This window comes from Podarcis vaucheri (assembly GCF_965113315.1).
Source record: "Podarcis vaucheri genome assembly, chromosome: 9".
NCBI classification, from domain to species: domain Eukaryota; kingdom Metazoa; phylum Chordata; class Lepidosauria; order Squamata; family Lacertidae; genus Podarcis; species Podarcis vaucheri.
In genome coordinates this window covers 13,628,837-13,656,295 of record NC_138767.1, presented here as the reverse complement: position 1 = coordinate 13,656,295, position 27,459 = coordinate 13,628,837, and the positions used below count along the sequence as shown (strand labels likewise).

The following is a 27,459-nucleotide window of genomic DNA, read 5'->3' as shown; positions in this document are numbered from 1 at the left end:
CTACTGTATATACTCGAGTATAAGCCGACCCGAATATAAGCCGAGGCACCTAATTTTAGCACAAAAAACTAGGAAAACTTATTGACTCGAGTATGAGCCGGTTCAAAACACCACAAACCCGGTGGTGGTGGCAGCGGAGGAGGAAGAACAAGCAGGCTGCTTTCGGGCTGCTCGTTCCTCTGCCACTCGCAAGAGCAGGCATAGGAGCCGCAGTTAGGAGAGGCACAGTGTAGTGCAGCGCCTCTCCCAACCGCGGCTCCTGTGCCTGCCATTGCGAGAGGCAGGCAGTGGTGGTGGGACCAGTGGTGAGAAAGGGCTCCTTTTGGGCTGCTCGTCCCTCCGTCACCCGCCTCACTGGAGTATAAGGCAAGGGGGGCTTTTTCAGCATTAAAAATGTGCTGAATAAGTCGGCTTATACTCGAGTATATACGGTAATTAAAAACAGGGGGAAATTGGCAAAAAAGGAAAGAGAAAGAGTACCCCTAAACATTTTTTTAAGGAAAAAAAGTACTGGTTAGCACCCTCCAGATGTTGTTGGAGAGCTATTATCAGCCCTAGCCAATGTGACCAATGTGACCAGGCATTATAGGAGCTGCAGTCCGACAACATCTGGAGAGAATCAAGTTTGGTGCACTGGCAGTACCAAAGTGACGTCCCTGGGGTGGAGGCCTGGGCAGCGTGTATGGAGGCAGATGACAACATTCACCTCTCAGCCTTGTTGCTGTGGTCCAAAGGAAAGCAGAGCAGAAAGTTTGGCACCAGCTTGTTTGGAGGACTTGCTGGAAGGAGGAGTACAAGACGCCACCCAGCTGTTTTAGGGACTCCACTTTAGAATTGTGCAAGGTTTACTCCTTAGCTCTTTCTTCTGCCAAAAATATCCTGCAATGCAGTGGAGGTTTAGGGTCAGAGTTTTCCTTCTCCTGGATGGGTTACCTTCCCAGGTTGACAAGCGCCATCTGCTCCTCACTTCCTTCTATAGCACTTGCAGAAACCACCTTGACCACTGGACCCACTATTGGTCTCGTCCGCTCAGTCTGCCAGAGCCTGTCTTCACATGCAGGGGAAGTGCCTAACTCACTGAGGGTTTGAGACCCATCGGCTGCCCTCACTGCTTTGGCATGCTGACAGCTTCTGGGAGCCACAGGTGAGATCTGAGTGCAGGGTGGGGACCAAAGATGGACAGACTACCCCAGAAGAAGCATGACGTGTCCCCCACCAGAGGAACTACCCCTCCCCTAACACACACCCCCACGCCTGCACAGCTATGTATTTAAGGGCCAAACTACAGGTCATGTTAGCTGTGCATTAATGCAGTGGTGTTTTCAAATACACATATTGCCAGTGTAGGGAGACCCTAACACGAAGAATAGATGGGCTTTAAATCTTTGGCCTCCATGTCTACTGCTGGCATGACTGGGGGAGCTTCCATTGAAGCAAATGGGAGTCTTCCCATTCACAAACTATAGATGTGGGAACAAATCCAGATAGAGACCACAGTGGGGAGGAGCAGAGGTTTAAAGACACCCCCCCCAATTCATATGCTTGTGTACCAGTCCAGATTGTCATTCCAACACTGGCAATTTGCTTTGGGTAAGGTCTGTGGAGCGGTCACTTCTCGGTGGTGGCCCCTTTATTTGTGGTTGCATCCCTTGTTGACAAGTGCTACAAGGCTTGAGCACACTAGATGTTGATCAGTGAGTCTCAGGCCTCTGATCATGGTAAATCAGCTTTATGCCCCAGAAGATCATTGCAGTTCTTTCACCACTACGGCAACCTGGGTTAGCTGGAAGAAACCACAGACGACCCAGCACAGTTCATTCTTGGAAAGCAGAGCACCACTGCGGCCCTGTGTACGAAAGGGTTAAGGACTGCAGCCCGAGCTTCAGATGGCGGGGCTGATTCTTTTGTTTGTTTGTTTTCCTCCTACAGAGCTACTGTTTTTCTAGACAGCTAAATTGCTGCCTAGCCCTCAAGGATAAATAGCCTTTCTCCTCTTCATGTGTGGTTTGGCAGCCAGATGGGATTTGCTTAAGAGGCCCAGCACTTGCTCTCAGGCCTGTGTTGTTTTTAGTTGTTTTTTCTGCTCTCATCCCCTCTGCGAATTTAAAAACAAACAAAACAAAAACAGCCAAGAGAAAGAGGGAGCCTTTCATTCTATAAACAAGCAGCTATCTAGTTGATGACTGTATCCAGGTAGATGGTGCCCAATTGAAACCAGTGCTGTACTGGGGCTCCTTTTTCTTTGCCCATGTAGACCAGAAGACAACCTGTCTGACAGCCAGGAGAAAGGCGCTCAGCCTCTACCTCAGCCTTCCTGGCTTCTAGGTAGGATGAGGATGCAAAGCAGTGCTTGGAATGAACTAGTTTAACGCAGTTCGTTGAATTCGTTCAAAAGCCTCTGAACTACAGCGGTACCTCAGGTTACATACGCTTCAGGTTACAGACTCTGCTAACCCAGAACTATTACCTCAGGTTAAGAACTTTGCTTCAGGATGAGAACAGAAATCGGGCAGCGGCAGCAGGAGGCCCCATTAGCTAAAGTGGTCTTCAGGTTAAGAACAGTTTCAGGTTAAGAACGGACCTCCAGAACGAATTAAGTTCTTAACCCGAGGTACACCTGAAAGCAGTTCCTGAAATTGCCGAGTGAACCAAACATGAATTCAGAAGATTTGGCTGCGGAACTTTGAAAAATCCTTGTTAATCTTCAAATTCATTCTCTTAAATGTTATTTTTATCTTAACCATTTTGGTCCTTAAAGTAAGCATAATTGTGGGTGGGTGTGGGGAGAGATCTCTGACCCTGCTGTATTGTTAAATTGCCTACTCTGGGGCCAGATGGATTAATTAGGATCAGTTGCGCCTGAATCAGACCAGATCAGTAATTTGTTTGCAATGAACATGAGCTGCTCTTCTTCAGTTCTTCTCAATGCAAGCTGCGGTCCTAATATCCTCTTATCATGCCTCTCCTCCCAGGACATACAATCTCCCCACCCCCCTATTTCAGCTTCTGATGTTATTGTTGACCCTGACATATGCCCCTCATCCTACTCCTCCTCTAGTGGCTTCCTCCTGTCATTCACTCTTGACCCACAACAAGCCCCATTCCATCTGCTCTGAGCTAGAGGCTTGGGCCAGCCAGACCTAAGGAAAACCTCCTGCCCTTTCCTTCCTGCTGTCACTTTATACATCCATCCTTCCTGATTCAATGCGCTGGCCTCTTTTGCTTCCTCTCCCTTGTCTGGATTGGGATTACAATGAACTGGACCATTCCCTAGAGTGACCGCTGGACCAGATGTGACCACTTAGGCATTTTTTTCTGGCTTCTCCTAGACCACAAAACTCATTCCTGACAACATCCAGGGGCAGGGCATTTTTTATCCTGCCATTCCACTAAAGAACCCAGGGTACTCTTTATTAAACAATACCCAGGATAAAGGTAAAGGTAAAGGGAACCCTGACCATTGGGCATGTTTAGCCTGGAGAAGAGGAGGTTAAGGGGTGATATGATAGCCATGTTCAAATATGTAAAAGGATGTCACATAGAGGAGGGAGAAAGGTTGTTTTCTGCTGCTCCAGAGAAGCGGACACGGAGCAATGGATCCAAACTACAAGAAAGAAGATTCCACCTAAACATTAGGAAGAACTTCCTGACAGTAAGAGCTGTTCGACAGTGGAATTTGCTGCCAAGGAGTGTGGTGGAGTCTCCTTCTTTGGAGATCTTTAAGCAGAGGCTTGACAACCATATGTCAGGAGTGTTCTGATGGTGTTTCCTGCTTGGCAGGGGGTTGGACTCGATGGCCCTTGTGGTCTCTTCCAACTCTATGATTCTATGATTCTATGATTCTATGACCATTATGTCCAGTCGTGGCTGACTCTGGGGTGGCGGCGCTCATCTCGCTTTACTGGCCAAGGGAGCCGGCATACAGCTTCCGAGTCATGCGGCCAGCATGACTAAGCCGCTTCTGGTGAACCAGAGCAGCACACGGAAACGCCTTTTACCTTCCTGCTGGAGCGGTACCTATTTATCTACTTGCACTTTGACGTGCTTTTGAACTGCTAAGTTGGCAGGAGCAGGGACCGAGCAACGGGAGCTCACCCCGTCACGGGGATTCGAACCACCGACCTTCTGATCGGCAAGTCCTAGGCTCTGTGGTTTAACCCACAGCTCCACCCACATCCCTGATACCCAGGATACAATACACAATTCCCACTCCCAATTTAATTATTCTCAGTGACCCTGTAAGCTGTGTTCAGTTGCAAGGGAATGATCCATCCCATCTCTCAGAAACCATCACAGCTGTGGGAGGATTCAATCCCAGGTCCCTCTGGTTTAAGTTCAGTGAGCTCGCTACTACACCAGGCAAGAACACCAGATGTGCAAGGGTACAATGGTGCTTTCGAGACAAGACACTGTTTGTGAGCCCTCAGCTTTCAGGAATCTGATCTCCTCGTGCAACAGATCCCGCAATCTCATAACCTCCAACTTTATCTAAACCAAATCTTGGACCCCCTCCCTCCATGCTGCCCCCCACCTACCCTCCCCACCCATAGGAGTCAAATTCTAGGGTCTGGTGGGTCTTCAGCCCCCAAATAAAATATTTGAGGGGGCCATCCCCCCAAAAGCTGATGAGCATTCCCATTCAAGTGCTGTGTGTGCATCGTGTCATGCGATTGATGATGTGGGGCGGAGCTCCCCGCCTGTGCCACCCCCCTTGCCCTCCCTGTCTTCCTCACTTTGCCTCACTCTTGTCACTCTCATCTGGTGCTCTGTTGATCAGCAGAGTCATGCCAGAACACTGGACCAGAAGGCATTTTGGCGTGACGCTGCTAACGATTGCCAGAGTGAGCGTCTCTTGGTTGGCACTCCTGCCAGTGCGCCTGACCAAGAAACTGGGTGTTCCAGGATCGAAACAGAAGCCGGGGTGGGCTTCCGTAATGCCCCACTTAAAATGGGGCAGTTGGTGGGTTTTCCATCAGTTTGCCACCTGGTGGGATCTGGGTCCTCAGCCCAGTGGTGATGAGCATTGGTGTTGTCCCTGGAAGCCACCTTCCTGCCCTACATGTGGCCGGATCTAGGGATCTGTCGGAAACAGAAGGCCAAGCCACATGGACCGTGTTCTGTTACAGCAAATCAATTCTTCGGTTGTTTCATTCCTGGAGGCTAGACTCTCTACCTGCTGAAACAAAGGAGGAGGAGGACTAACAAAGCCGCTTTGATATCCTACGCAGGCCTGCGAGAGCTGCAGACAGCAGGTGTTTGTTGGATTGTGGTATTTCTCTGATATTTCTCTCCCCTCCCGAGGGCAGGCTGGTTTTGGAGCAGTCCTGGCTTGCTCAGGGAGGAACCCTCCTCCCTCCTCTGTGATTCATACCTTGGCTGTTTGACGGTTGCCTCTGATCTCCTTCCCCTTTGCCGTCTTCTTGGTTCCTTCTGTTTGGCTCTGGTTGTTTGGTAGTGGCTACGTTGACTTGTCAATGCCTCCAGCATTCCAGCCTCCTGGAACGTTTCTGGCAACAGGATGAATGAATGGGAAAAGCCAACAGAAGTGTTCATTTAATGCAAAATCTGGGCAGGAGAGGTGGCCATCTAGAGCACTGAGCAGTTTTTGTGTGGCTCGCTTCTGGCATGGGTAGCACATGAAGGGAGTGGGAGCAGTTCTGTGGAAGTGTACCAGTTTTCCATGGCATCCCTGGCATTCCCTGACATCTCCAAATAAAAGGGATTTCAAGTAGCTGAGCTGGGGGGAAGGTTGTGCCTGGGACCCAGTTGGAATGTGACTCCCAGTCAGACGATGCACTTCTTTGGGTTTTGCATGTTGAGGTCCCCAAGACACCCCCCCCTAAATAAATCACACAGAATTTTTGTTTAAGGTTTTTGACATAATTTTGGCCACAACTTTATTAACATACATGAATGTGAGTGGTTGCTTAGGCATTGGTTAGGACTATCTGTCCCCCCACCCGGGGACAGAACTGACTTCCGGATTCCAGTGAAAGTCAGTAAGGGAAAACAATATTGGGGAGAAACTGGAGCTGCACCACAGGCTCTCAGCGTCTCCCTGCATGTTTCCAGGGGCTTGCGTGGCCCAAATCCAATTCCCAGGATAAGGACGAAAGCATGGCAAGCCCCCGAAATCCTTTAATAGAATTCCCTCACAGCAGCAGCATTGGAGGGGCAGGCTCAGCCAATCCTTACCCCTCCACCAACCAATTTTTTAACCAATGCCTAACCACAACCTTACAAGTTGTGACGATTTGCTACGCAGTAGGCAAAAACCAAATGCCACCAGCCAATCAGCAAATTGGCAAAATTCCTACCAGGCCCCTGCCCCAATGGCAGACGACCCCATGACAGGCGTAGCAAGGTCAACACACAAGACCTAAAATTAGGGAGGGTGGGCGGGTGATCCGGTGCACGCAGCGAAAGAGAAAGTGTGAAGCTGTGTGCCCAGCTTAACAAACCTCTGTTCCCTCCCCCAAATTGGCAACATCAAAATTGCCCCAGCAATTTCCATGGAGAATGCAGACCAAAAGCACATTTCTTTGGAGACGCATGCATTGGAAAGTGCATCTTTCGTGTAAAAAGTTTGTACAAAGTGTGTGATTCAAGCGCCAACTTTCCATGCATTCTTTTAAAATATTTGCAAAGCGAGACAGGATGGACCGATGATTGAGTGCCAGCGAGACTGAAATTGGACAGAATTGATACAGGCCTGGGTTTGGTTTTGAGTCTCTGGTTGCTACAGTAGGATGTTAATAGTTTATCTTTTACTTCGGCTTTAATGAAGATTTTAGAAGACACCCAGATGCTTGTGAATAGGAGCAGGCCCTGTATAGACACAGATGTGCGCCTCTATATATAATACTTGCTTTATAAATGGCTAGTGAATCCTCAGGCTTTTCTAGATAAATAGTTGATCATTTTGCATTATGCCCACATAATGGGTCACAGACAAGTGGAATCTAGACACATTAAAAATATGCTTAAAAAAACTATATAAAACTCGTTCCGCGAGTTTTTTCGTCTAGCGAATTTTTCGTCTTGCGAATCACGAATTCCCATAGGAATGCATTGAAAATCAATTAAATTTGGTACAACAAGAGTTTATTAAGTGCTCTTTAAAGTCACACATACTGTAAAGAGCATTTCAAAAATTGAAGGAACAATAATTTAAGTTTCTAAACATGACAGAAAAACATTTAAAAATCAACAAAGTGTACAGAACATTTTCTAAGACTCTGGGGGACAACTCGAAGAAGGTTCCTCTTCCACTCTTTGCTTCTTGCTGAAGAACCTGTCCATGGTCTGCTGCTTCATCTGCCTTTTCAGCACCTCCCTGAAAGGCGACATGACCCTCGTATCAAAAGTGTTCACAAGGTCATGTGCCACGTGCTTGTCAGGGTGGTGCCGCTGTGCAAAAGCCTGCACATCCTTCCACTTCAGGCAAATGTCCCTCAGTTCTTTGGAGGACAGCCGTTCCTCAGTTGCTTCCTCCTCTTCCAGCGAGGCCTGCTCCTGCGCAGCCTCTGCCTGCAGTTCGACCAGCTCCTGGGTGGTCAGCTCGTGGTCGTGCTCCTCCACCAGCTCGCTGATGTCCTCCTCTGTGACCTCCAGGCCCATGGTCCTCCCCAAGGCAACAATGTCCTGCACCACTGTTGACTCTGGTGCATCAGAGTCACTTGGTGCCACACAGTCCGGCCACAGGCTGCGCCAAGCGCAATTCAAATTTCTCTGGCTGATCCCGTTCCAGGCCGTGGTGATCATCTTTAAGCAGGTGACGATGTCGAAGTGGTCCTTCCAGAATTCCCGCAGGGTGATGGTGGTGCAATCAGCCACCTCGAAGCATCGCCTGAAAAGCTCCTTGGTGTAGAGTTTTTTGAAATTGGCGATGAGCTGCTGATCCATCGGCTGGAGCAGTGGCGTGGTGTTAGGCGGCAGGAACATGATGCTGATGAAGCTGAACTCCTCCAACAAGTCCTCCTCAAGGCCTTTAGGATGAGCAGGAGCATTGTCCATCAGAAGCAAAGCCTTCAGCGGCAGGTCGTTGTCCAGCAGGTACTGTTTGACAGCAGGGCCAAAAGCAAGATTGACCCAGTCCACAAACAGCACACGTGTGACCCAAGCCTTACTGTTGGATCGCCACATGACACTCAGCCGCTCCTTGTTGACCTTGTGTTTCTTGAAGGCCCATGGGTTCTCCGAGTGGTACACCAGCAGGGGCTTGATCTTCAGGTCGCTGCTTGCGTTGGCACAGAACAGCAGGGTCAGACGGTCCTTCATGGGCTTGTGGCCAGGCAACTTGGCCTCCTCCTGTGTGATGAAAGTCCTTTTGGGCATCCTCTTCCAAAACAGCCCGGTCTCGTCGCAGTTGAAGACCTGCTGTGGAACGTAGCCCTCCGTCTTCACAACCTCCAGGAACTCCGCTGCAAAGTCTTCAGCCGCAGAAACATCAGAACTGGCAGCCTCTCCATGCCAGAAAAAAACACACAAGCTTCCAGATTCTTGCAAACCCCTCCCCAACTGTTCCCCCAGCCACCCAGCACACAGAAATTCAAATCCAGATTTTTTTTAAAAAACAGCAGAGTGGCCCAATGGTCACAGAAAATCATAAAAATGCAGAAAAAAACACACAAGCTTCCAGATTCTTGCACCCCCCCAACACCAAGTCCTTGAATTCCAAACACCCCAACCCAAAATCCAACCCCCCCAAAAAAAAAGTTTTAAAAGCTTAACTTACCAAATGGCTGCAAAAGAAGTTTTGGAAAAGCTTCAAAAATTACCAAAGTCTTTAAAAACCTCAAAAAAGGCTACTATGTACACTGCGTTCTATGAGTTGCTCCTTGAAGTCAAGTTGCAACTGTATTAACAGTGTTAAGAAAAAGGAAACAAACTTGCAAGACGTTTTCGTCTTGCAAAGCAAGCCCATAGGGAAATTCGTCTTGCGAAGCAACTCAAAAACGGAAAACCCTTTCGTCTAGCGAGTTTTTTGTCTTGCGAGGCATTCGTCTTGCGGGGCACCACTGTATTGAATTTGCCATAAGCATTCCATTGCCACCTAGTATCACATTTATATAATGCACTTAAAACGTTATATTTGCAGCTGTAAAAAGGTAAAGGCAAAGGACCTCTGGATGACTATGGTTTTGCGGCGCTCATCTCACTTTCAGGCCAAGGGAGATGGCATTTGTCCACAGACAGCTTTCCGGGTCATGTGGCCAGCATGACTAAACCGCTTCTGGCACAACGGGACTCCATGATGGAAACCAGAGTGCACAGAAATGCCGTTTACCTTCCCGCCGGAGCAGTACCTATTTATCTACTTGCACTGGTGTGCTTTCGAACTGCTAGGTTAGCAGGAGCTGGGACAGAGCAACGGGAGCTCACTCCATCGCGGGGATTCAAACCACTGACCTTCTGATCAGCAAGCCCAAGAGGCTCAGTGGTTTAGGCCACAGCTGAGTCTACAGACAAAGGCACACAGGGCTTATCCCCACTTCCATTTGGTCAGAATTTTATTATGATTCTCCTGTACTACAACTCCCCGAATCAGGTTCTGTGCAGAATATATTGATAGGGCTGCCACAGGTATTTAAATCATTCCTGCAGACAGACCTGTGCATGTCCTGAATTTATAGCATGCTGTTTCATAATAGGCCACAATATCTGGACAATGTCTATTCTCGGAGCAACGTCTAGCACATGTGTGCTCACTCTGCAGGCCTTTGTCATCTCTCATTATCTCACAATGTGCCCTGCACTGCCCCATCAGCTTCACTGTTAATGCTGAAACCAACTAGGGGCAGCAGAGAGGAGAAAACGGAATTCCTGAAAAATCTGCATTGCTCCAGGTAAGCTTAGCCCTTATACTAAGGTTACCAGATGTCCCCATTTCCCAGGGACAGTCCCCAGATTTACAAATCAGTCCCCATAGAAAATCCACTGAAGTTGAAAAGTGTTCCTGGATTCATTGAAAAAAATCTGGTAACCTTACCTTACACTCCCAACACAAACTCTTTGTCCTTACCTGAAAGGCTCTCAGAGGCGGTGTTAGGGTGGCATGGACAGGTGCGGTTGCACTGAGCATTACAGTGCAGGGGGCACCAAAACAAGGCTGTAGAACAGAGCGCAAGGGTGAGGGTTGCCAAATTTTAGTGCCACTCAGGCCACCGCTGAAATTTGAGAAATCTGGCATCGCCTGAGCTCTGCAAGTGCGGCTTTCTCCTGATTGAAGTGCAGAGTGTTTAAGGACTGGGACATTTGCAGGGAAACCAAAATGCTTGTTTACAAAGCTATTGTACTGCCACCCTTACTATATGCTTGTGAAACATGGACCACTTATAAAGGCAATCTCCAACTCCTCGAAAGATTCCATCAACGATGTCTCTGAAAATTTTTACACATCACTTGGGAAGACAGGCGAACTAGTATCAGTGTACTGGAAGAAGCAAAGATCACCAGTGTTGAAGCAATGATTCTTCAAAATCAACTTCGTTGGACTGGTCATGTTGTGTGGATGCCTGATGATCGTCTTCCAAAGCAACTACTCTATTCCAAACTTAAAAATTGGAAAGCGTAATGCTGGTGGTCAACAAGAGAGGTTTAAAGACTGTCTCAAGGCAAATCTAAAAAAAAGTAGTATAAACACCAACAACTGAGAAGCACTGGCCTGCGAGTGCTCCAGTTGGAGAACAGCCTTTACCAAAGGTGTCATGGGCTTTGAAGACACTTGAACTCAGGATGCAAGGGAGAAATGTTCTAAGAGGACGGCACGCTTGGCAAATCCACACCGTGATCAACTCCCACCTGGAAACCAATGTCCCCACTGTGGAAGAATGTGTGGATCCAGAATTGGCCTCTGTAGTCACTCACGGACTCGCTGTTAAAACTGTGTTTATGGAAGACAATCTTACTCGGCTACGAGTGATCGCAGAAGAAGAAGAAGAAGAAGAAGAAGAAGAAGAAGAAGAAGAAGAAGAAGAAGAAGAAATTTGAGAGCTCAAAGTCCGCCACTGCCCACTTGGAGTCTGAAGCATTATTGTCAAGTCTACCACCTTATTCTGCTTCTTCCTGTTTAGGTTCTCTCTCATCAATTGAACTTGGAATGTAACATTAACTTACACATTAAATAGTCATATTATTATAAAAACATCTGCTGATGGAACAAGAGTTCCCCCGAAGTCATCTTCAGATTTTTCACAAATTGCTCAAGCTTCATTACAGCTTATTGCCATGTCAGCATAATATTGCAGAATAATTACAATATACTCTGCAGGCTTTACCGGTTAGCTTTATTATAATATTGCGAGTTTATAGGGAAAGCCAAAAAAGAGAGAGAAAGAAGTGGGGGTGGGATGAAATAAGCAATCTCAAGATTAAAAACTCAGTCTATCACCTTTTATAGCAGGATCAAGGCTTCCATTTTTATTCCGAAATGTCCAATTAACTTCTTAGGCACTTGTAAAAAACAGAACATTTCTCCTGGGAGATATTGGTGGAGGGATTGATTCTTTATGCATAGAATTTTGATACATCAGTGCCTCTGATGCTGATTAGATTATCATTTATTATTATTATGTTCTTAACCAGGGAAGATACGAGCTTGTGGATGTGAGTGGATGGCATGTGTGTTGATGGTGGCGGAAACAAAATACATACGATGCAATTTGCATTCTAAACCCATTTTCTCGGAAGCAGGTCCTTATGGAAATCTCATGGAACTTCATCCCAAAGGATAGCTCCAAGGGGAATTCACCAAGGACCCAAGGCGATTCTGCCCATCACTGTCACTTTTACACTGACTACTCAAGAAGCCGCATGGAAAAACTGCTTCAGATGCAGAATAGACCAAAGGAAGAAAAAAAAGTATTAATAGTTACAGCACATATTGAACTATAGATTTCGCTGGTGGCCATCAGTGTGGGTGACTTTAAAAGAGGATTAAACAAATGCACGGAGGATAAGGCTATCAATGGCTCTACCTCTCTTTTAAATCGGAACCAGTGAGAGTGGTGAAGGTCCTGTGTAAGTGTCTGGAGGCAGTTGGAGGATGGATGGCAGCTGAGGTTGAATCCTGACAAGACCGAAGTACTGTTTCTGGGGGACAGGGGGTGGGATGGTGTGGGGGACTCCCTGGTCCTGAATGGGGTAACTGTGCCCCTGAAAGACCAGGTACGCAGCCTGGGAGTCATTTTGGACTCACAGATGTCCATGGAGGCGCAGGTCAATTCTGTGTCCAGGGCAGCTGTTTACCAGCTCCATCTGGTATGCAGGTTGATACCCTATCTGCCTGCGGACTGTCTTGCCAGAGTGGTACATGCTCTAGTTCTGTGTTTCCCAACCTTTTTTGGGCAAAGGCACACTTGTTTCATGAAACAAATCTCGAGGCACACCACCATTACAGCCCCATGACGTCAGCGCGCAGCGTCACGCCGGGAGGGACATGAATTGCTAGCAAATTACATAATCACCTCCTTGAGGGCTGGCTCATCTTCTCCGAAGGCAGAACCCCATTAATTAACAGCACAGACTCACACCATAGCCAAGACGAGGGGGGAAAACCTCAGTCATGCACAGTCATGCACATGTGGGGGCTAAATGAGGACGAAGACCGGGCAGACAGCAGGGTTCAAATCACCCCACCTGGCCAGGACAATCCCTGGGTGCTCCCTTGGGCCACTCGCCTGACCCACCCCGCAGGGCTGTTGCGAGGATAACACGGGGAGAACCACGCGCGCCCCCGGGAGCTCCTTGGAGGAGAAAGCGGGCGATGAATGCAATGCACGAAATATATGAGAGGCGACCAGGTTTTGCAGGTGAGGGGCCCCCGCCAGCCTCCGCTTCCAACACCCGGCGCAACGACGCCGAAGTTTCCCCCCAGGCTCGGCTCGGGGAGCAGCGCTGCTCCCCCCGGCTCCCCTTCGCCCTCCCGGCTCTCTCTGCCGCCCACTGGGGACCCCCCTCACCTGCCAAGTCCGGAGCGCCGGTGGAAGTTGCATGCATACATGCAGGGCGCCGTGTTGCCATAGCATTGCACTGCACTCCATGCAACGCCTGCACGCATGCATTGCCTTGCACGCCCGCCAAGGGGTCTCCCCGCGGTCCGATGCGTCCCCTCCGGCGCGGATGCAGCATTGCAAAAATAACCCCCCCGACGCAGCCCTACCTGGGGGGCAGCCTCCGCCTCCGCCGCTCCGCCTCCGCGGGGATCCCCGGGCTCCATCCTGCCGCCCGATCTCCGCGGGGGCGCAGGCAGGCTGTGCGGGGTCTGCGTGGAAGAGCCGCTGCCCGCCCGGCCGCCGCCGCCGCGCTCATTCCATGGCCGGGAGAAGAGCGATTCAAACAAAACGCCCGGCCCGCCAGGCCACGCTGGGAAACGTAGTTTGCGCACCCCGCGCGGGCGTAAAGCCCAAGGGCGAGGGGACTACGGATCCCGGCAGCCCCCGCGCCGGGGACGGAGGGGGAGAGGCCGGGTGCAGGGATGGAGGGACGGGTGGGCGAGCGAGTGAGTGAGTGGCAGCCGCCAAGCCTTGGCCGAGAGCCAGGAAGGGCCTCCCCGGAGGAGGAGGAGGGAGGCGCAGAGTGGGAGGGAGGGAGGGAACCCCAGGGGTCATCTAGTGACGGCGCCCCAATCGAAAATTTGACTTAAAAAAAATCTTTCAAATTTTTTAATTTTTCCCGCGGCACACCAGGCAACATCTCGCGGCACACTAGTGTGCCGCGGAACAGTGGTTGGGAAACACTGCTCTAGTTATCCCACGCTTGGACTACTACAATGTGCTCTACATGGGGCTACCTTTGAAGGTGACCCGGAAACTACAACTAATCCAGAATGCGGCAGCTAGACTGGTGACTGGGAGTGGCTGCCGAGACCATATAACACTGGTCTTGAAAGACCTACACTGGCTGCCAGTACATTTCTGAGCACAATTCAGAATGTTGGTGCTGACCTTTAAATCCCTAAATGGCCTCGTCTCCCGTCTCCACCCCCATCATTCTGCCCGGACACTGAGGTTCTCATCCGAGGGTCATCTACTGGTTCCCTCACTGCAAACTCTTTTAAAAGATTAGTAAATCACAGATTGGCATGGAAATGCGGCAAACTAAATTTCATATAGGAAAAATGGGAACTGAAATTGAAAGATTTGTTCATCCTTAAGTAATGCCATTGAACTCAGTTTACACTTTCTTCTGAGTAGACAAGTAGAGAATTGAATGGTTTTCCTCCTTTAAAATGCATCTCTCTCTCTCTCTCTCTCTCTCTCTCTCTCTCTCTCTCTCTCTTTCTCTTGTGTCTGTAGTAAAGCCAGCAGCAGCCACCTACGACACTTTCCATCTGAGCCAAAGTAGCAGCTGCTAAGATCTTTGAGCCGCTGAAGGCCAGCCCACCAGGGCTTTTATGAAGCATGAAAATTGCTTTTCATGTCAACAGCACTTTGTGCAGTCAAGAAACACAAGCAAAAAGATGCCTAGAAAGTCAGGCTTTGTCTGAGCTTGAATAATCCATTCTTCAGCAGCATGTAAATTGCTCTTTCTTTCAGTGCGCATCACTGTGCGTCTCTCTGCTGTGACATGCAAAGCATTAGTGCCATAGCAGTCCTCCCTGCTGATTTCCTAGGGATATTATCATGCCGTCCTTTCATTTTGTTCCATTTGACAAAAAGTGCATTGGTGTAAGGAGGATAGAGGAATTGTGCATGCACAGAATATAAGCTGTGAGAAAGTGCGATCAGAGGCTTAAGTCTCGATGGCTACCATATTTCTTTTGTATAGTTATAGCATGACAAGGAAATACAGGCACTTGTCAGATACGGCCCTTAGTAGAGCTTGGCAATGCAGTGTAGTGGTTAAAGCAGCAGTCTAGGACTGAGAAGAGGCAGGTTCAAAGCTCTTCTCAGCCACAAAACTCTCTGGATAACCCTAGGCCAGTCTTGTATTTTCTTTTTACTACACACCCACCCACCACCTTTTTTTCCTGACAGAGACTCAGGGCAGCTTACAAATAAAATATCATTGCAGACCTTCCCAGTACGTTTCCAAGCACAATTCAAAGTGTTGGTGCTGACCTTTAAAGCCCTAAACGGCCTTGGTCCAGTATACCTGAAGGAGCGTCTCCACCCCCATCGTTCTGCCCGGACACTGAGGTCCAGCGCCGAGGGCCTTCTGGTGGTTCCCTCATTGCGAGAAGTGAGGTTACAGGGAACCAGACAGAGGGCCTTCTCGGTAGTGGCGCCCGCCCTGTGGAATGCCCTCCCATCAGATGTCAAGGAAATAAGCTGCTATCCTATCTTTAAAAGACATCTGAAGGCAGCCCTGTTCAGGGAAGTTTTTAATATTTAATGCTGTACTGTTTTTAACATTTGATTGGGAGCCACCCAGAGTGGTTGGGGAAGCTCAGCCAGATGGGCGGGGTATAAATAAATTATTATTATTATTATTATTATTATTATTATTATTATTATTATTAGTCCCTATTTCCCAGGGACAGGCCTGGATTTACATAAGCCGGTTTCCGATTCGAGCCCAGAATGTCCCACTTTTCCTTAGGACGTTCTGATTTTCATCAGATAAAGGTTGGAGGGTATGGAGTTATGCAACCCCAGAGCCAAGGAGGTGCAGTATTTTTCCATGTATGACACGACCCCATGTATAAGATGACCCCTATTTTTGGGAGCCCTCAACAGTTGTTGAGCTTCTTTTGTAAGTTTGCTGTGCTGTTGAGCAGCTTTTTGACGATTCCCCTGGCTGATGGAACTGGTGCTGCGCACTGCATACTGGCACCCACCGAATACTCTTCCTAAGCCGGGAAGGGCAGGTAAGCAGCCTCCACTCTGACATTTCCCTGCTATTGCCACAGGACCAGCCCTTGCACATTTAGCATATTAACCCGTGTATAAGACGACCCTCAATTTATCACCAAAAAAATGGAAAAAAAGGTCGTCTTATACATGAAAAAATGTGGTAAGTAATTATACGACCTTTAGACATCTGAAGGCAGCCCTGTATAGGGAAGGAAAAGTTTAAAGTTTTATTATGTTTTTATATATGTTGGAAGGCGCCCAGGTGGGGAATAATAATAATAATAATAATAATAATAATAATAATAATAATAATAATAATACAGTGGTATCTTGGTTTGCAACCGTTTTGGATTACAACCGTTTTAGATTACGACCACATCAAACCCGGAAGTGTGTGTCCCTTTTTTGGATTACAAACCATTTTTTGGGGATTACAACCTTTTTTTGGGGGGGGGGAGGCCCCATTGGCGAAAGCGCTCCTTGGGTTACAACCTCTTTTGGTTTGCGACTGGACCTCCGGAACGGATTATGGTTGTAAACCAAGGTATCACTGTAGTAATAATAATAAGTGGAATAGGACGTCACTATTTTCATCAGATAAATGCACATGCACACACTGGAAAACGGTAGCCACGTCTCCCCATGCCATCTTCCACTCTCAAGAAATGATTGCTTCCAACCTTGGACTCTCTGCTCCCCTCCAGCAACTTCCTTTGAGAGCTTGAATATCTCTGATCCTGCTGCTCTATAAATCTTTCCCCACGCTGCCATTCTTTCTGACCTCTCTGGAGTACAAGGACTTGACCCCTTTCTTCCAGGGCCCCCAGATGAGCAGGAAGACAAGGGTGGGTCGCACACTTAGAAAAACAGAGCAACACCCCCCTTTTCACCTTATTACAAGGGAGGTTCCAGATGAACTCACTCAATTACTGCCCTTCGCCTAGCTAGGACGTGGAGTTGTGTGTCATCCTCCCTATAAACCTGGGAGCGATATATACAGTATATATATATTTGTTCAAGCTTCCTTAATCCTGACCCACTCCCAAAGACTGTCTCAGCAAAACCGATGCTGGGAAGAGAAAACAGATTATTTTTTCCCCTCCCCTTCTTCCCACCTCCCACACGCTTTCATTTGAAGATGTGTTGTGCCAAGGTGACAGCATAAATTAGCCAGCAGGGTGATTTAGCAGATTTAAGTGCTGAGAACACAGCCAGCCCTTAAAAGCTGGGATAGGAAGCTAGCCAGGCTCCGTCTGCAAGGGAAGCCTGCCGCTTCGGATTTTAAACATACCTCAAGTAAGGGATGTTCCAGGGATGTGTGTTTGTTATGGCACGGTTTCATAGGCAACAGCCTCCTTCCTTGGACACTGGTGGCGACGAAATCCCCTTGGGGTCCTCTCTCCAAGCTAATTGTGTTGGCTTAGTGCAGCAGAAATGTACAGTAGTTCCCTGTTTGCGGGCAGAGATCTGGATTCTCTTCTTGGAATTAGCACTCGTGTCACATGGATGGTGTCTCTAGGATTGCAGTGCTTGAATTTTATATATACATATATATATATATATATATATATATGCAGGTTTTGGTGTCTTCGGGTGTCTTCCCGTGTAAGAGTCGGGGTGTCTGTGCGACGTTTCGACGAGGTCTCACTCGTCATCTTCAGGCTGGTGCTTTCGGCTTCTTGTTACTGGAACAGAGCAGAATCTGGTGTTTGAGTTCCTATAAATACTGTTGAGGGGTGTGGTGTATAGCCTCCAACGTTCTGGGCAGAGAGGAAGTTCCTAGATTAGTGTGCCTTTTCTTCTTTTGTTCCTTAATTACTTGAGGGATATCTTGGGTGATTTCATGAGTGATATTCTGAATACCACTGGGTGGGTCATTAAGTGTAGATTAGTTGCTAAAGCTTCCGTGTCTTGACCTCTTGAGCTTGTGAAGAGTTTTTCTGAGAAGATGGCTGTGCTGCATTTAGTTGTGCTCTGGCTTGGCTTCGTGTATAGGGGCGAGCTGTGGTTTTGTGCCTTGTGCCAGCCAGATCTGTGTAGGGATTGCAGGGGGGTGCAGCATCCGGAGGTGCCACTATAGTTTGGCTACTGGATGGAGTCTGTAATATGTCTGTGGAGAGGGTCTGGGTTTGGGTCTGGTGTGGTTGATTGGTGACGGCGTTCTGTGTGCCTCTGGTTCTGGTGTCGGTTTTTGTGGGGAGGGCTAATTTCCAGATGTCTGGCAGGCGGGACGTGTCGTCACGCTTGTTCATGTTGTGAGGGTGTTTCTCTATCTCGATGGCTTCCATGATTATTCTCTTGTGGTGATGTTTCTTGACGTCCTAATCTACAAAAAACCTGATGGCTCCCTAGGACACACTATCTACCGGAAAAAAACACACACCAACCGCTACTTACATGCACAATCACACCACCACCCTGCACAAATAAACTCCGTAGCCAAGACTCTCATCTCCAGAACCAAACGCCTGGCTGACAAAGACCACTTGACAACTGAGTTACAGAATCTCTCAAATGTGTTAATCGCCAATGGATACCAGAAAAACAGGGTTACGAAGCTAATCCAAAAAGAAACACCCCCCAAAAACCAAGACACAGAAGAAAACAATGGCATGGCCCTCCTTCCTTATATCAAGGGCACTACAGACAAAATCAGCAAAATCCTCCATAAACACAATATCAAAACAGCCTTCTGCACCAACCAAAAAATAGCCAATATCCTCAGAAACCCAAAAGACAAAATCCAGCTGGAAAACCAAGGGGTCTATGAAATACCCTGCAAAGTCTGCCCAGCCACGTACATTGGACAAACAAACAGACGAATAAATGCACGTATCGCAGAACACAAGAATGCCGTCAAAAAAGAAGAAAAAACTTCCTCTCTTTTCCAACACATGAAAGAAACAGGACACGAAATTAATTTTGCAGATTCCAAATTGCTCTTTAACATGGAACATCACCACAAGAGAATAATCATGGAAGCCATCGAGATAGAGAAACACCCTCACAACATGAACAAGCGTGACGACACGTCCCGCCTGCCAGACATCTGGAAATTAGCCCTCCCCACAAAAACCGACACCAGAACCAGAGGCACACAGAACGCCGTCACCAATCAACCACACCAGACCCAAACCCAGACCCTCTCCACAGACATATTACAGACTCCATCCAGTAGCCAAACTATAGTGGCACCTCCGGATGCTGCACCCCCCTGCAATCCCTACACAGATCTGGCTGGCACAAGGCACAAAACCACAGCTCGCCCCTATACACGAAGCCAAGCCAGAGCACAACTAAATGCAGCACAGCCATCTTCTCAGAAAAACTCTTCACAAGCTCAAGAGGTCAAGACACGGAAGCTTTAGCAACTAATCTACACTTAATGACCCACCCAGTGGTATTCAGAATATCACTCATGAAATCACCCAAGATATCCCTCAAGTAATTAAGGAACAAAAGAAGAAAAGGCACACTAATCTAGGAACTTCCTCTCTGCCCAGAACGTTGGAGGCTATACACCACACCCCTCAACAGTATTTATAGGAACTCAAACACCAGATTCTGCTCTGTTCCAGTAACAAGAAGCCGAAAGCACCAGCCTGAAGATGACGAGTGAGACCTCGTCGAAACGTCGCACAGACACCCCGACTCTTACACGGGAAGACACCCGAAGACACCAAAACCTGCATTCCTGTACCCGTGAAAATCTACGAAAGCATATATATATATATATATATATATAGGCTTTTAAATTTTTTTTATACATATTTATCATAACCATTTCAAACATTAAAATACAATGTTCTTTTGAACCTTCGAACCTCCTTCCCTTCCTCCATGGATTCCATGTTTAAGATTAAATTTACGGCATCTTTTACCATTATCCATCTATCATATAACCATAAATATCATAAATAATTCCACATTACAAGGGTCATTACATCCCAGCCAAAGATTTTAGCTGTTTAGAGTGGTCTTTTAAATAAATTTCAAATTTACTCCAGTCTTTAGAAAATACTTGATCTTCCTGGTTTCTGATCTTCCCCGTCATTTTTCCATCTCTGCAAACTCCATCAGTTTCATCTGCCTTTCTTCTTTTGTTGGTACTAGCAGCGCTTGAATTTATTGATCAGATGGGTAATTGATCGGAAGACATTTAAGGCAACTGGAAATATCCTTTTATGAATCTAGCAGCACATAAAAACAAACACAGAAGGAAAATATTGTTTTGAATAGAATGGCTCCTACGGATGCAGAAGGCATGTCTTTTCAATGAGGAAGAATGCCTCTTCAAAGCACTGCTGTCAAGGCTGGTACCAGGCTTTAGGGCATGGGTAGGCAAACTAAGGCCTGGGGGCCGAATCTGGCCCAATCGGCTTCTAAATCTGGCCCCTGGATGGTCCAGGAATCAGCGTGTTTATTTAAAACACATCTCTGGGTTATTTGCGGGGCATAGGAATTCATTCATTTTCTCTCTCTCCAAAATATAGTCTGGCCCCCCACAAGGTCCGAGGGACAGAAGACTGGCCCCCTGCTGAAAAAGTTTGCTGACCCCTGGCACTACACCATCACTGGGGGTTGTTGTGGCAGTGTCAGGCTTGAGGGAATCAGCTTCCTCCCCTGTGGCCATAAATGAGCAGATCAAACGAAAGGGAATTCTTACCAGTTAGTTTTTTTAATAAACACAGCAAAGGACAAAAGAAAGCATCTAACCAGAATGGTGGTGCTCCCAATTCAGCCCCCCCATCCCTATTAATCCATATCACTCCTACATCTTGTAATCTGAGTTTGTATTCTCTGTGCTTTCTGTTCTGACACTCTCCAAGACTTTGGGGAAGGGTGTGTGTGCATGCTGTCTAGAGATTGTGAATCTGTTAACTCTCTCTCCCAGTGCTTCTTCTCCTAGCTGTTCCCCATCCAGTATTTCCCAGCTTCTGCCTTCTGAACTATGCCCCTCTGCAAACCACAGTTCCAAATCAATACTGTCATCCTGCTCCTGGGAAGATAAGATTCAGGATCAGGAGGAGGGGGTGCCTCCCACCATTCTTCCTCAGTGCAGCCCTCCTCAGCACAGTCCCTGACAGGCAGCTAGAAAGACTTTTGAAACTTAGATTTTTTTTTTAAAAATGGCGAACTGAAACAGCGGCTCCAGCATTTACCAGACCACTTCACCCAGAATGCCTGAAAACAAGAGCATTCTCTCTCCCCTGCCCAACCTCGTCTCAGCCTTTTCTCGGACCTCGGGGGAGGTAGCAAGCAGGAAGGTGGAAGCAGGCATCTGTTGCAGTAGCGGTGGCAGCACTACTATTCCTCCCCCCCCCCAATAAATGTATAGGTAAAGGTAATGGACCCCTGGACGGTTAAGTCTAGTGAAAGGCGAGTGGGGTTGCGGCGCTCATCTGACTTTCAAGCTGAGGGAGCCGGTGTTTGTCTACAGACAGCTTTCTGGGTCATGTGGCCAGCAGGACTAAACCACTTCTGGTGCAATGGGAAACCGTGATGTAAACCAGAGCACATGGAAACACTGTTTACTGTCCCGCCACAGTGGTACCTATTTAACTTGCATTGGTGTGCATTTGAACTGCTAGGTTGACAGGAGGTGTGACAGAGCAACGGGAGCTCACCCCGTCGCGGGGATTCAAACCACCGACCTTCTGATTGGCAAGCCCAAGAGGCTCAGTGGTTTAGACCACAGGGCCACCCGCGCCCCCTTCAAACATACTGTATATATAGCACCACTGCAAGTTCAGTGTGGCTCTCAAGCAGTGCCTGCAGCCCTCCACGCAGGCCTGGTGGTAAAGTAGGTTGGGCCATTGAAGGGCCCTTCTGAAACCCAAGGCCAATGCCTATTCTGACTGGCTGCTGGTGCCAGGTCTACCTGCAATGGATGGTGCACATAATGTGGACACAAAGAGACCACGTTTCATGCATCAGAAATATTATTTTTTAAAATATATTTTATAAAATTTATTGTTTCGTCCAGATGCAAATTTAGCCCACAGATTATTCAACCAAAGTTCGCAGAGTAATGAGTTTAACATTCTTTAAATCAACTGGCAGCCCTAATGATAAGAACCAAAGAATTTCCTGGCTGGGTTAGAACAAAAGCACGTCTAGTTCAGCATTCTAGCTCTAACCGCAGTTAAAGAAAAACAATCAAAGTTGACTGGCTTTTTCTTTTTTTAAGGAAGCTAAAAGTGTTTCAGGCTTCTGGTGTTTTTCAAGAGGTTTTCTCTTCTGCTAACTTTTCACAGAGAAAATATTTCCTCTTATTTTCTGTCCCTTCTGTCTGAGAAAGTAACTGAGGAGGACTTCATTCTCCAGGAACAGAGTTGTTTGCTTAGCTCTATGCCAGAGATGGGGAATCTCCTAAAGCCACGCCCTCCTGGCCACACCCTCTTTCCCTAGGCCACACCCCTCACCTGCCTTGCTTCGTATCCTCCTTGGATATTTTTGCCTGGCTGGATGTGCCCTTGAACTCTGACCATGCCTCTCGCTTGCCAGTAGGAAGGACAGAGAGGAGTGCGTGAGTGCATGCAGAAACTAATATACTGTACAAAATGAAGAATCATAGAATCACAGAACTGTAGAACTGGAAGGGACCCAACCCCAAAATAGTCCAATCTCCTGCAAAGCAGGAATATACAGCTGTCCTGTATGGGGATCAAACCTGGAACCTTGGCATTGTCAGCACTATGCTCTAACAATCTGAGCTATCCATGCATTCTTGCACCCCCTTTTGCCTGTGGCCCCTAAAGGTTGCCCAGAAGGGAATTTAAAAAAATAAAAATAAAAATGTATACCCCACCCATCCGGAATGTGGTGCTCTGTTTGAAAAAGCTTCCATGCTCATCTTTCCCTGAACTTGCATGGAGAACACAGAAGCAGCAAGTGCAGTTTTAAGTCATTTATAGAGGAGGCAGGAACAGGTGTAACCCGGCATCAAAGGGTCTGGATTTTGCATTCGCCAGCTCAGTAATAAAATGCAGATTTCAAAACTGAGAGTAGGTCATGCCCAGCATAAACATTACTCATGAGAACTGAACATATAAACAGAAGTCTCAAATGAAGGCGTTTGGCAAGTGTTCAAAGAGAGTGATTTTAAAGAAGAACATTACTGCAATCCCCTTTTCAGGGAAACAGCCGAGGATGTTATACTTAGTAACAAGAGAGCACATAATGTTCTGTGTTTCTCATCACAACTCCGTTAACTCAAAAATCACACAACGCTGGCAAAGCAGAAACTTCCCATCGGGGAACAGTTGTGACTTTATAGGTGTGATGTTCAATGTACGACTTTACAGTAAACAAGGTGGGGACGAGGTGGAATCCCAGCTTGGCAGAACCTCTGCTGGTGCAAAGACATGATTTTGGCACATGGCAAACAGGAACTGAAGGAAGAGGTTGCCAACACAATGCCCTTGGGTACTAGAGTATCTACCACAGGGGTCGGCAACCTAAGGCGCATGGGCCACAAGCAGCCCATGGGGGTTGTTTTACCGGCCCCCGAACTGCCCCTGAACCAAGCTGCCTGCTCAGCGAGTCCCAGTGCATTGTGCTAAACCAGCGCGGTGCAGGGACTCGCTTTCGTGGCGCCAAAAATTGCGTCTGCGCAAATGCAGACACCGGAAATTGCGTCTGCACAGACACGGATGCTGGAAATCATGGGTGTGCGCGCTCACATGTGCCCATGATCCGACCCACGGAGGGGGCTCCATGGCAGTGAACCGTCCCAGGCAGGGTAAGCCTTGCTGACTTCTGATCTACCAGTTCCTCCTAGGGCACCCATGAAAGTTCTCAGCAAAAACTCCCCTCAGAAATCCTCAATGCAAGAAAGACCTTTGCTCTTCCTCCTCAGCTCCTGTTCTCAACTGGCCCAGCGTCCAGTTCCCCCACTTGCCGGAGGTTGGGGGTGCAGGAATGTGGCCAGGAACAGGTCCTTTTCTTTGGCAATGTCCTCCTTGATAGGATATGTTCGAAGGCAGTATTGAACACACACCTGTAAGGGATGTGGGAGATGCTTGCTAGCAACAAGTTTTGCTGGAAGCCCACTTGAAAAAGAGAGAGAGAGAGAGAGAGACTGAGAGACTCACTTCTGAAGTAGATTGCCAGCTACTTTATCAAAGTTAGAAAGGCCAATCCAGTCACAAAGAAGGCCAACTTATCGGAACTACTTTGGTGCAAAATTCAGGGGTAAAAAAAACTGGGGCGAATTTAGTGTAGGGATAAAGCCTAGTTTTGTCCCTAGATTATGCAATAGAAAACACAGTAGTGGGGTTCTAAGTTGTATAACCTATGACCCCACCCCACCCAGTTTTGCATTTTGTTTTTATTGTTTGAAAACCGGATCAAGACTTTCTTGGTCAGGGAATATTTCTTGGCTTTCTCCTGTTTCAATGTGTATCTTGAAGGTGTTACATTTTAATTATTGGCATCTTACTGCAGCAGCTTTCATAGGAGCCAATTCCTTGGGGCTGATGTCTTTTTGCTCTCCCCCCAAAAAAATATTCAAATGGGGTGCATGTACCACGTCTTGCGATCATTTATGTGGGGTGGTGCTTACCCCCCCATATTTTATTCAAGTTGGCACCCCTGGCAGTTTTTTTATTTTTGCGCGTGACTTGCAAAATTGCCAGTTGCTTTGCCAATCCCCTAGATGAAAGGGCAGAGCGCAGACAGATTAAACACAGAATGGATTTAATGCACACTTGTCCAATAAACAGAGAAATATACTGGGAATGGATAGAACTACAGTCCGGTATCTTAGAACACTCAGAGGTTAGCAAATCCCCAACGAGGGCAGAGTCGCAAGGCAGAGTAGCAAAAGTTTAAAGTGAAATAGATTCTCTGTTCTCGGATTCTCCTGCGGACGCTTCTTGGCAAAGCAAAGGGCATTGGGATGCCTCATCAGGCGACTGGGCCAGCTCGAGTGTGTAATTAGAGTCTGGGAAAAAGGAGTAAAGGTGGAAATGTGGCTGTAGAGATGTCAGCAGCTAGTCAGAGTGTGACCTGCCTGATTAAACCCAGCCATGAGAAGGCTGGAATATCCGCTCAGGATGAGTGATTGAGCGTTTCATTATCCTCCACCCTGCTCTTCCTCCATCTTTTAATCTCGTTCCTCCTCTCCTTTCCTATCGCATGGCACTTTGGAACTGCAAAGTCTGGCTGGCAAAGGAGGGGCCCAGGACACTGGTTTCCTCAACTGCTTTCTATGCTATGCAAGGAAGGCCCTGCAGGCAGTAGTGGTGCATGAGACGGTGTTAGTCTGTGCCTTCCCAGCTTCTGAATACAGCATACTTACTGGAGGGAGAGTGGGAGGGGAAAGGTGGAAGGAGTTTGTGCAGGGAATGTGGTTGAGCCAGTCTGATACAGTTGCCATCAGGGCCATCTTTAGCATATGCGGTACCAGGGTGCAGAGATCCACCTGGCGCCCCCCTCCCAGGTTGCCCAGAGTTGTCAACCTTTTTTAGGGGGGGGGACAACCCCAAATTTGTTGACCTTTCTTTACAGAGCTGGCACCACGCTGATCTCTGCTCAGGAAGGAGCCCAGCACAACAAACCAGCCCGAGGCATCGGCGCCTCAGCAAAGCTGGGCGCCTTGTGGTGTGAGCAGCGTGCCCTGGGCGGGCCTCTCCATGGCCCTACGCCAATCCCAGGTGTGCAAGAGGGCAGAGCCATCTGGCTGCATCAGCGCCTCACTTTCTTGCTCGCCCCTGGACTCACAGCACAGAGCCGCCCACAGCAGAAGAGCCCACTGTGGCGCTCCTACCGATGGGTGGGTTCTTCCCTGGACTCCAACTCTCGGGCCCTGAACTCGCGGCCTGGCACGCCCGAGAGCCCGCGCCCAGATGGCCTGCACCCTTGGCTCCTATGGTTAAGATGGCCCTGGTGGCCACAGCTGTGCTGCGCTGCCTTGGGGCTGCCCGAGCTCTCCATACTTTGCCCCTCCCCCTCCAATAAGCACGACCCCAGGCAGCATTGTCAAGATACAGATAGGTAGCCGTGTTGGTCTGCCATAGTCAAAATAAAAAAATTCCTTCCAGTAGCACCTTAAAGACCAACTAAGTTAGTTCTTGGTATGAGCTTTCGTGTGCATGAAAAGCTCATAGCAAGAACTAACTTAGTTGGTCTTTAAGGTGCTACTGGAAGGAATTTTTTTATTTTAGCATTGTCAATGCACCGTGCATCTGAAGAAGTTATTTTAGCATTGTCATGCACCGTGTATCTGAAGAAGTGTGCATGCACACGAAAGCTCATAGCAAGAACTAACTTAGTTGGTCTTTAAGGTGCTACTGGAAGGAATTTTTTTTATTTTAGCATTGTCAATGCACCGTGCATCTGAAGAAGTTATTTTAGCATTGTCATGCACCGTGTATCTGAAGAAGTGTGCATGCACACGAAAGCTCATACCAAGAACTAACTTAGTTGGTCTTTAAGGTGCTACTGGAAGGATTTTTTTTTATTTTAGCATTGTCAAGAGTGAGGGATTATGGGAGGTGTGACAACTGGATGGCTCCATGTTGGCTTCTCTTTCTCTTACACACACACACACACACACACACACACACACACACACACAGCTTGCAGAGTTCAAAACTCAGTTCTTTGTCTGCATCTAAGCATGTCTTAAAGCTGCACTTTTGACCTTTTAGAGTTTTCCGCCCCCCCCCCCCGGACAGAGAGACATTGCTTGGTTAGGAGTGGCGGGAAAAAAGGTGTATTCAGGTATTTGAGGGAAGTGGCTTAACACTTCTTTCCCGGGGCAACATATCACCTGCAAAAACAAAGGATGTGTCAGGCCGAATCTGGAGAGCTATTGTCTGAGGGCAACCCACACGACAGTTCTACTCACTGAACTCTGATAGAGAAAAAAATGGAGCATTATGAATGATGTGGGATACATTCTGGCACTGATCCAGCACTGCCAGTAAGCATCTTGTCTCCACAAAGGAGCCTGACAGGGAGCACAAGGCAGGCACCTATAGCTTGCCAGGATGTGAGCCGAAGGGCTCGTTGGACCTGCTTGTGGCATTGAGCAGCGGTGGCCAATGTGGTGCCCCTCTAGGTGTGGCTAGACCATAACTCCTATCAGCTTTAGCCAGCTTTTGTCAAGTATGAGAGGAGTCATAGCACACATCATCTGGAAGACACTCTGTTGACTACCCCTTCCATAGAGCACTCCTGCCTGCATCTTCCACACTATGGTACTACCTGCTTTGTGGTGCAATAGGCCAGAGATTCCCCCTCCCCCAAATAGACATAGGGCAGGGGCTGCATAGTAGTGAAGTAGTACTATATTCCGTGTCAGGGACTGGCTGGAGGCAGAGGAGTGGTGGGAGTCACCAGCCGGGGAACCCACAAGGGAAACCCAAGAGGAGGAAGGCTCAGAGCCAGGGGATTGGTGGTGGGACGCCGAGGAGAGGTCAGAAGGAGAAGAGCAGGAGGAGTTGTTGGATGCTGAAGGGGCAACAGGATTTAGTGAGCAGGGAGCACCTGTGACAGAGAGCAGTTCTGACTCAGCGGCTGACGCAGAGGAGGAGGGAGGAGAGGCTGCAGAAGAATACATGGAGCCTGCCTCTCCTCCTGGGACCAGCTCCCCTCCCCACTTGTTTCCAAGGACAGCAATAAGTAACCAAACAAACCCCTGTGTTGCAAAGAG

At 48.0% G+C, this 27,459-nt stretch overlaps 1 protein-coding gene across 1 annotated transcript in view; it reads left to right on the top strand.

The window, feature by feature from the left end:
- RASGEF1B (RasGEF domain family member 1B) overlaps positions 1–27,459 on the top strand; it is a 255,872-nt gene that overhangs the window by 102,926 nt on the left and 125,487 nt on the right. The gene's annotated exons all lie outside the window — the stretch shown is intronic.